Raw genomic sequence first — 8460 nt, forward strand, 5'->3', positions numbered from 1 at the left:
AGGTGAGCAAAATAAAGGAATATAAAAGCTAAGAAACGCGGGAAGTATATATATGGAATCATCACTTTGATATTGAAATAGAAACTGTTTTCGACATGAGATTTTATACAGAAACTTATGAAACGGATGAAATTTATACAGATATGAGATCAATCGATGAAATACAGTTTGCCATTTGTAGTTTCTGTCCTCCATAATTTCAATTTTCAAGTTCACTAGAAAGTTGATTTCAAGGATATGTGCGAATTTACAGAAACGACGTCCACGAATTACATGGGTATTAAAATGCACAACTACATACGCCTCCGTGGCCCAATGGATAAGGCACCGGCCTCCTAAGCCGGGGATTGCGGGTTCGAGTCCCGTCGGAGGTAGACAATTTTTACTAGCGTTACAACATATTCTGCCTAAATGCACTTTTTCACAAAGATCCGTTGAAAAAAATGCTGTTATTGTAGCTACATAACGGCATTTGAAATTAATTTTGTGCTTCGAAAGACTTACCAAACATGCAGCCATAACCTTTCAGCGTCCTCGAATTCACCTAGCGTCGCTATGACAATATTCGACAATGGAGAGGATCGACGTACTTCCTTGTGAAGTCAGACTTCAGTCAAAGCGCAAATTAACGATTGTAAACTGAAAATTCGTGTTTTTTCCTAATTTGACAATTTACCGGTAAAGTTATATTCGTTCGTTACGACTTGTAGTGACTTAGGAATTCGTCTGTCGACCTTTTTATAACAGTTTTATCAAGGTAAATATGAACATGCCGCGGGACAAAATAAAATGAAGGTCCCGGGAAAATGAAAATAAGAGGACAGGTGAAGGAGCTAGAAGAAGATATATAGGAACACACAGAGAAAATTATAAAAAGGAATGTCTACAACACCCGGTATTCCCAGGCGGTCACCCATCCAAGTACTAACCGAGCTCGACGCTGCTTAACTGCGGTGATCGGACGAGAACCGGTGTTTTCAGCGTGATATGGTCGTAGACACTAAGGTGAGCAAAATAAAGAATATAAAGCTAAGAAACGCGGGAAGTATATATATGGAATCATCACTTTGATATTGAAATAGAAACTGTTTTCGACATGAGATTTTTATACAGAAAACTTATGAAACGGATGAAATTTATACAGATATGAGATCAATCGATGAAATACAGTTTGCCATTTGTAGTTTCTGTCCTCCATAATTTCAATTTTCAAGTTCACTAGAAAGTTGATTTCAAGGATATGTGCGAATTTACAGAAACGACGTCCACGAATTACATGGGTATTAAAATGCACAACTACATACGCCTCCGTGGCCCAATGGATAAGGCACCGGCCTCCTAAGCCGGGGATTGCGGGTTCGAGTCCCGTCGGAGGTAGACAATTTTTACTAGCGTTACAACATATTCTGCCTAAATGCACTTTTTCACAAAGATCCGTTGAAAAAAATGCTGTTATTGTAGCTACATAACGGCATTTGAAATTAATTTTGTGCTTCGAAAGACTTACCAAACATGCAGCCATAACCTTTCAGCGTCCTCGAATTCACCCTAGCGTCGCTATGACAATATTCGACAATGGAGAGGATCGACGTACTTCCTTGTGAAGTCAGACTTCAGTCAAAGCGCAAATTAACGATTGTAAACTGAAAATTTCGTGTTTTTTCCTAATTTGACAAATTTACCGGTAAAGTTATATTCGTTCGTTACGACTTGTAGTGACTTAGGAATTCGTCTGTCGACCTTTTTATAACAGTTTTATCAAGGTAAATATGAACATGCCGCGGGACAAAATAAAATGAAGGTCCCGGGAAAATGAAAATAAGAGGACAGGTGAAGGAGCTAGAAGAAGATATATAGGAACACACAGAGAAAATTATAAAAGGAATGTCTACAACACCCGGTATTCCCAGGCGGTCACCCATCCAAGTACTAACCGAGCTCGACGCTGCTTAACTGCGGTGATCGGACGAGAACCGGTGTTTTCAGCGTGATATGGTCGTAGACACTAAGGTGAGCAAAATAAAGGAATATAAAGCTAAGAAACGCGGGAAGTATATATATGGAATCATCACTTTGATATTGAAATAGAAACTGTTTTCGACATGAGATTTTTATACAGAAAACTTATGAAACGGATGAAATTTATACAGATATGAGATCAATCGATGAAATACAGTTTGCCATTTGTAGTTTCTGTCCTCCATAATTTCAATTTTCAAGTTCACTAGAAAGTTGATTTCAAGGATATGTGCGAATTTACAGAAACGACGTCCACGAATTACATGGGTATTAAAATGCACAACTACATACGCCTCCGTGGCCCAATGGATAAGGCACCGGCCTCCTAAGCCGGGGATTGCGGGTTCGAGTCCCGTCGGAGGTAGACAATTTTTACTAGCGTTACAACATATTCTGCCTAAATGCACTTTTTCACAAAGATCCGTTGAAAAAAATGCTGTTATTGTAGCTACATAACGGCATTTGAAATTAATTTTGTGCTTCGAAAGACTTACCAAACATGCAGCCATAACCTTTCAGCGTCCTCGAATTCACCCTAGCGTCGCTATGACAATATTCGACAATGGAGAGGATCGACGTACTTCCTTGTGAAGTCAGACTTCAGTCAAAGCGCAAATTAACGATTGTAAACTGAAAATTTCGTGTTTTTTCCTAATTTGACAAATTTACCGGTAAAGTTATATTCGTTCGTTACGACTTGTAGTGACTTAGGAATTCGTCTGTCGACCTTTTTATAACAGTTTTATCAAGGTAAATATGAACATGCCGCGGGACAAAATAAAATGAAGGTCCCGGGAAAATGAAAATAAGAGGACAGGTGAAGGAGCTAGAAGAAGATATATAGGAACACACAGAGAAAATTATAAAAAGGAATGTCTACAACACCCGGTATTCCCAGGCGGTCACCCATCCAAGTACTAACCGAGCTCGACGCTGCTTAACTGCGGTGATCGGACGAGAACCGGTGTTTTCAGCGTGATATGGTCGTAGACACTAAGGTGAGCAAAATAAAGGAATATAAAGCTAAGAAACGCGGGAAGTATATATATGGAATCATCACTTTGATATTGAAATAGAAACTGTTTTCGACATGAGATTTTTATACAGAAAACTTATGAAACGGATGAAATTTATACAGATATGAGATCAATCGATGAAATACAGTTTGCCATTTGTAGTTTCTGTCCTCCATAATTTCAATTTTCAAGTTCACTAGAAAGTTGATTTCAAGGATATGTGCGAATTTACAGAAACGACGTCCACGAATTACATGGGTATTAAAATGCACAACTACATACGCCTCCGTGGCCCAATGGATAAGGCACCGGCCTCCTAAGCCGGGGATTGCGGGTTCGAGTCCCGTCGGAGGTAGACAATTTTTACTAGCGTTACAACATATTCTGCCTAAATGCACTTTTTCACAAAGATCCGTTGAAAAAAATGCTGTTATTGTAGCTACATAACGGCATTTGAAATTAATTTTGTGCTTCGAAAGACTTACCAAACATGCAGCCATAACCTTTCAGCGTCCTCGAATTCACCCTAGCGTCGCTATGACAATATTCGACAATGGAGAGGATCGACGTACTTCCTTGTGAAGTCAGACTTCAGTCAAAGCGCAAATTAACGATTGTAAACTGAAAATTTCGTGTTTTTTCCTAATTTGACAAATTTACCGGTAAAGTTATATTCGTTCGTTACGACTTGTAGTGACTTAGGAATTCGTCTGTCGACCTTTTTATAACAGTTTTATCAAGGTAAATATGAACATGCCGCGGGACAAAATAAAATGAAGGTCCCGGGAAAATGAAAATAAGAGGACAGGTGAAGGAGCTAGAAGAAGATATATAGGAACACACAGAGAAAATTATAAAAAGGAATGTCTACAACACCCGGTATTCCCAGGCGGTCACCCATCCAAGTACTAACCGAGCTCGACGCTGCTTAACTGCGGTGATCGGACGAGAACCGGTGTTTTCAGCGTGATATGGTCGTAGACACTAAGGTGAGCAAAATAAAGGAATATAAAGCTAAGAAACGCGGGAAGTATATATATGGAATCATCACTTTGATATTGAAATAGAAACTGTTTTCGACATGAGATTTTTATACAGAAAACTTATGAAACGGATGAAATTTATACAGATATGAGATCAATCGATGAAATACAGTTTGCCATTTGTAGTTTCTGTCCTCCATAATTTCAATTTTCAAGTTCACTAGAAAGTTGATTTCAAGGATATGTGCGAATTTACAGAAACGACGTCCACGAATTACATGGGTATTAAAATGCACAACTACATACGCCTCCGTGGCCCAATGGATAAGGCACCGGCCTCCTAAGCCGGGGATTGCGGGTTCGAGTCCCGTCGGAGGTAGACAATTTTTACTAGCGTTACAACATATTCTGCCTAAATGCACTTTTTCACAAAGATCCGTTGAAAAAAATGCTGTTATTGTAGCTACATAACGGCATTTGAAATTAATTTTGTGCTTCGAAAGACTTACCAAACATGCAGCCATAACCTTTCAGCGTCCTCGAATTCACCCTAGCGTCGCTATGACAATATTCGACAATGGAGAGGATCGACGTACTTCCTTGTGAAGTCAGACTTCAGTCAAAGCGCAAATTAACGATTGTAAACTGAAAATTTCGTGTTTTTTCCTAATTTGACAAATTTACCGGTAAAGTTATATTCGTTCGTTACGACTTGTAGTGACTTAGGAATTCGTCTGTCGACCTTTTTATAACAGTTTTATCAAGGTAAATATGAACATGCCGCGGGACAAAATAAAATGAAGGTCCCGGGAAAATGAAAATAAGAGGACAGGTGAAGGAGCTAGAAGAAGATATATAGGAACACACAGAGAAAATTATAAAAAGGAATGTCTACAACACCCGGTATTCCCAGGCGGTCACCCATCCAAGTACTAACCGAGCTCGACGCTGCTTAACTGCGGTGATCGGACGAGAACCGGTGTTTTCAGCGTGATATGGTCGTAGACACTAAGGTGAGCAAAATAAAGGAATATAAAGCTAAGAAACGCGGGAAGTATATATATGGAATCATCACTTTGATATTGAAATAGAAACTGTTTTCGACATGAGATTTTTATACAGAAAACTTATGAAACGGATGAAATTTATACAGATATGAGATCAATCGATGAAATACAGTTTGCCATTTGTAGTTTCTGTCCTCCATAATTTCAATTTTCAAGTTCACTAGAAAGTTGATTTCAAGGATATGTGCGAATTTACAGAAACGACGTCCACGAATTACATGGGTATTAAAATGCACAACTACATACGCCTCCGTGGCCCAATGGATAAGGCACCGGCCTCCTAAGCCGGGGATTGCGGGTTCGAGTCCCGTCGGAGGTAGACAATTTTTACTAGCGTTACAACATATTCTGCCTAAATGCACTTTTTCACAAAGATCCGTTGAAAAAAATGCTGTTATTGTAGCTACATAACGGCATTTGAAATTAATTTTGTGCTTCGAAAGACTTACCAAACATGCAGCCATAACCTTTCAGCGTCCTCGAATTCACCCTAGCGTCGCTATGACAATATTCGACAATGGAGAGGATCGACGTACTTCCTTGTGAAGTCAGACTTCAGTCAAAGCGCAAATTAACGATTGTAAACTGAAAATTTCGTGTTTTTTCCTAATTTGACAAATTTACCGGTAAAGTTATATTCGTTCGTTACGACTTGTAGTGACTTAGGAATTCGTCTGTCGACCTTTTTATAACAGTTTTATCAAGGTAAATATGAACATGCCGCGGGACAAAATAAAATGAAGGTCCCGGGAAAATGAAAATAAGAGGACAGGTGAAGGAGCTAGAAGAAGATATATAGGAACACACAGAGAAAATTATAAAAAGGAATGTCTACAACACCCGGTATTCCCAGGCGGTCACCCATCCAAGTACTAACCGAGCTCGACGCTGCTTAACTGCGGTGATCGGACGAGAACCGGTGTTTTCAGCGTGATATGGTCGTAGACACTAAGGTGAGCAAAATAAAGGAATATAAAGCTAAGAAACGCGGGAAGTATATATATGGAATCATCACTTTGATATTGAAATAGAAACTGTTTTCGACATGAGATTTTTATACAGAAAACTTATGAAACGGATGAAATTTATACAGATATGAGATCAATCGATGAAATACAGTTTGCCATTTGTAGTTTCTGTCCTCCATAATTTCAATTTTCAAGTTCACTAGAAAGTTGATTTCAAGGATATGTGCGAATTTACAGAAACGACGTCCACGAATTACATGGGTATTAAAATGCACAACTACATACGCCTCCGTGGCCCAATGGATAAGGCACCGGCCTCCTAAGCCGGGGATTGCGGGTTCGAGTCCCGTCGGAGGTAGACAATTTTTACTAGCGTTACAACATATTCTGCCTAAATGCACTTTTTCACAAAGATCCGTTGAAAAAAATGCTGTTATTGTAGCTACATAACGGCATTTGAAATTAATTTTGTGCTTCGAAAGACTTACCAAACATGCAGCCATAACCTTTCAGCGTCCTCGAATTCACCCTAGCGTCGCTATGACAATATTCGACAATGGAGAGGATCGACGTACTTCCTTGTGAAGTCAGACTTCAGTCAAAGCGCAAATTAACGATTGTAAACTGAAAATTTCGTGTTTTTTCCTAATTTGACAAATTTACCGGTAAAGTTATATTCGTTCGTTACGACTTGTAGTGACTTAGGAATTCGTCTGTCGACCTTTTTATAACAGTTTTATCAAGGTAAATATGAACATGCCGCGGGACAAAATAAAATGAAGGTCCCGGGAAAATGAAAATAAGAGGACAGGTGAAGGAGCTAGAAGAAGATATATAGGAACACACAGAGAAAATTATAAAAAGGAATGTCTACAACACCCGGTATTCCCAGGCGGTCGACTTATAGTGACTCAAGTTTGATATTGAAAATAGTAACTGTTTTCGACATGAGAACTTATGTCAATTTTCCCGTTTTCCGCTAGAGGTGTTTATTTACGTTCCTCTCACCTTAACTGCAGCGAAGTGATCCGATAGAAATCCCAGTATTTTCTATTTTTACTTTGGGAAATACCACTAGTATATTTTACGAAACTATGTAAAGCATCTATTAACTGGTATTTGTTACGAAACTGTTGATGACATTCCGTGAGTATTTAACGAGTTGAAATGGAATTTTACCATATAGTTGGCAGTAGAAACCTTTTAATAAGCCAAAAGATAGTTAGAAAGATAACAAATTGACAAAAAAAAACGATTAAAAGATAACAGACACAAAATATAAATCAATTGTTTTATAAACAATTGTCAAATGGATTTCCCCTCCGAAACATGATTGATAAATGATTTTTATATTACTTTATTGATTCAATCAATCATGTTAATTAAACACGGGGTCTTTTGAATCAAGCTATGCGATCTTAAACAAATGAGACGGAAACATGCATGCTTTGTATATATATATATTTTTTTTTTTAACAAAATACCAAAACAAAAAAAACACAAACTTCCGTCTTCTCTTATACTTTAGTTACTTACCAGTCTTTCAAACCTCGAAGGGTAAAACATGTCATACCATTTAAATTTTTATAAAATACTAAGAAGTCTAAAACTGCCCTTTTTTTATTTTTGAAAAAATTATATTTGCCAAATGATCATTGTACTTTTGCTTTGGGTATATGATCTTTCACACGATATCACACTCCTATCAACTTTTCCCCGAATATGACATTAACGAAGCAGTACTTAGTATTATGACAGGTTTTGTACTTGCATGATCATCACAATGAGTACCAGAAGTGGAGCAAGATTATGCTACTCTTCCAGGGTACCGAGATTACCACTGATTTTGTCGGTATTCTTCAGCTCTGTCTTTGGTTTCCCATGTTGTGTTTTTAGTTTTTTCCAAGGCATTGTTAGTTTGTGTGCGTCATATGAGCTTGAAATTCCGATATCACCCGCCTCTCTTTTATAATTGACTAATTATATCGCAATTTCAATCCAATCCAAATGACAATTTTATTTTACCTATATAATGCATATTTACAGACAACTTGAGTTACACAATTGAACTCAATGATAGATGACATAGTTTATAATCCTAACGACCAATTCACAAAACAGAGAAGCAAACATCCTTAACAAATCTATGTGTGACGGAAATAGCAGTCAATTAATTTTGCATGATGTTTAGTATACAACTGACTTAAGTGCAAACCAGCTTGAAGTTATTTTGAATTCTTTAACCATTGCTACACCATTTGAAAAGTAATACAAATATCTCTCTTTCCATAAATAACTTAGGTGGAAGACCTTTCCCACAAATTACAAGCAAAGTATAAACTTCTTACCTTTATATTGACTAATACCAGAGACATATAATATTATATATGTCTCTGCAAATACTTAA

At 37.7% G+C, this 8460-nt stretch overlaps 13 non-coding genes across 13 annotated transcripts; 7 read left to right on the forward strand and 6 right to left on the reverse strand.

Annotated features, from left to right (window-relative positions):
* The first annotated feature begins 301 nt into the window (after positions 1–301).
* Trnar-ccu (transfer RNA arginine (anticodon CCU)) lies at positions 302–374 on the forward strand. The gene has a single exon. It is a non-coding gene; the product is annotated as a tRNA-Arg (tRNA).
* Positions 375–880: 506 nt separating this feature from the next.
* LOC139529157 (5S ribosomal RNA) lies at positions 881–999 on the reverse strand. Its single transcript, XR_011665780.1, has one exon. It is a non-coding gene; the product is annotated as a 5S ribosomal RNA (ribosomal RNA).
* Positions 1000–1304: 305 nt separating this feature from the next.
* Positions 1305–1377, forward strand: Trnar-ccu (transfer RNA arginine (anticodon CCU)). Its single transcript has one exon. It is a non-coding gene; the product is annotated as a tRNA-Arg (tRNA).
* Positions 1378–1885: 508 nt separating this feature from the next.
* LOC139529158 (5S ribosomal RNA) lies at positions 1886–2004 on the reverse strand. Its single transcript, XR_011665781.1, has one exon. It is a non-coding gene; the product is annotated as a 5S ribosomal RNA (ribosomal RNA).
* Positions 2005–2310: 306 nt separating this feature from the next.
* Trnar-ccu (transfer RNA arginine (anticodon CCU)) lies at positions 2311–2383 on the forward strand. The gene has a single exon. It is a non-coding gene; the product is annotated as a tRNA-Arg (tRNA).
* A 509-nt stretch (positions 2384–2892) lies between these two features.
* Positions 2893–3011, reverse strand: LOC139529159 (5S ribosomal RNA). The gene has a single exon (XR_011665782.1). It is a non-coding gene; the product is annotated as a 5S ribosomal RNA (ribosomal RNA).
* Positions 3012–3317: 306 nt separating this feature from the next.
* Trnar-ccu (transfer RNA arginine (anticodon CCU)) lies at positions 3318–3390 on the forward strand. The gene has a single exon. It is a non-coding gene; the product is annotated as a tRNA-Arg (tRNA).
* Positions 3391–3899: 509 nt separating this feature from the next.
* LOC139529161 (5S ribosomal RNA) lies at positions 3900–4018 on the reverse strand. Its single transcript, XR_011665784.1, has one exon. It is a non-coding gene; the product is annotated as a 5S ribosomal RNA (ribosomal RNA).
* Positions 4019–4324: 306 nt separating this feature from the next.
* On the forward strand, positions 4325–4397 carry Trnar-ccu (transfer RNA arginine (anticodon CCU)). The gene has a single exon. It is a non-coding gene; the product is annotated as a tRNA-Arg (tRNA).
* Positions 4398–4906: 509 nt separating this feature from the next.
* Positions 4907–5025, reverse strand: LOC139529162 (5S ribosomal RNA). Its single transcript, XR_011665785.1, has one exon. It is a non-coding gene; the product is annotated as a 5S ribosomal RNA (ribosomal RNA).
* A 306-nt stretch (positions 5026–5331) lies between these two features.
* Trnar-ccu (transfer RNA arginine (anticodon CCU)) lies at positions 5332–5404 on the forward strand. The gene has a single exon. It is a non-coding gene; the product is annotated as a tRNA-Arg (tRNA).
* Positions 5405–5913: 509 nt separating this feature from the next.
* LOC139529163 (5S ribosomal RNA) lies at positions 5914–6032 on the reverse strand. Its single transcript, XR_011665786.1, has one exon. It is a non-coding gene; the product is annotated as a 5S ribosomal RNA (ribosomal RNA).
* A 306-nt stretch (positions 6033–6338) lies between these two features.
* On the forward strand, positions 6339–6411 carry Trnar-ccu (transfer RNA arginine (anticodon CCU)). The gene has a single exon. It is a non-coding gene; the product is annotated as a tRNA-Arg (tRNA).
* Positions 6412–8460: the final 2049 nt, after the last annotated feature.

This window comes from Mytilus edulis, chromosome 6 (genome assembly GCF_963676685.1).
Source record: "Mytilus edulis chromosome 6, xbMytEdul2.2, whole genome shotgun sequence".
NCBI lineage: Eukaryota > Metazoa > Mollusca > Bivalvia > Mytilida > Mytilidae > Mytilus > Mytilus edulis.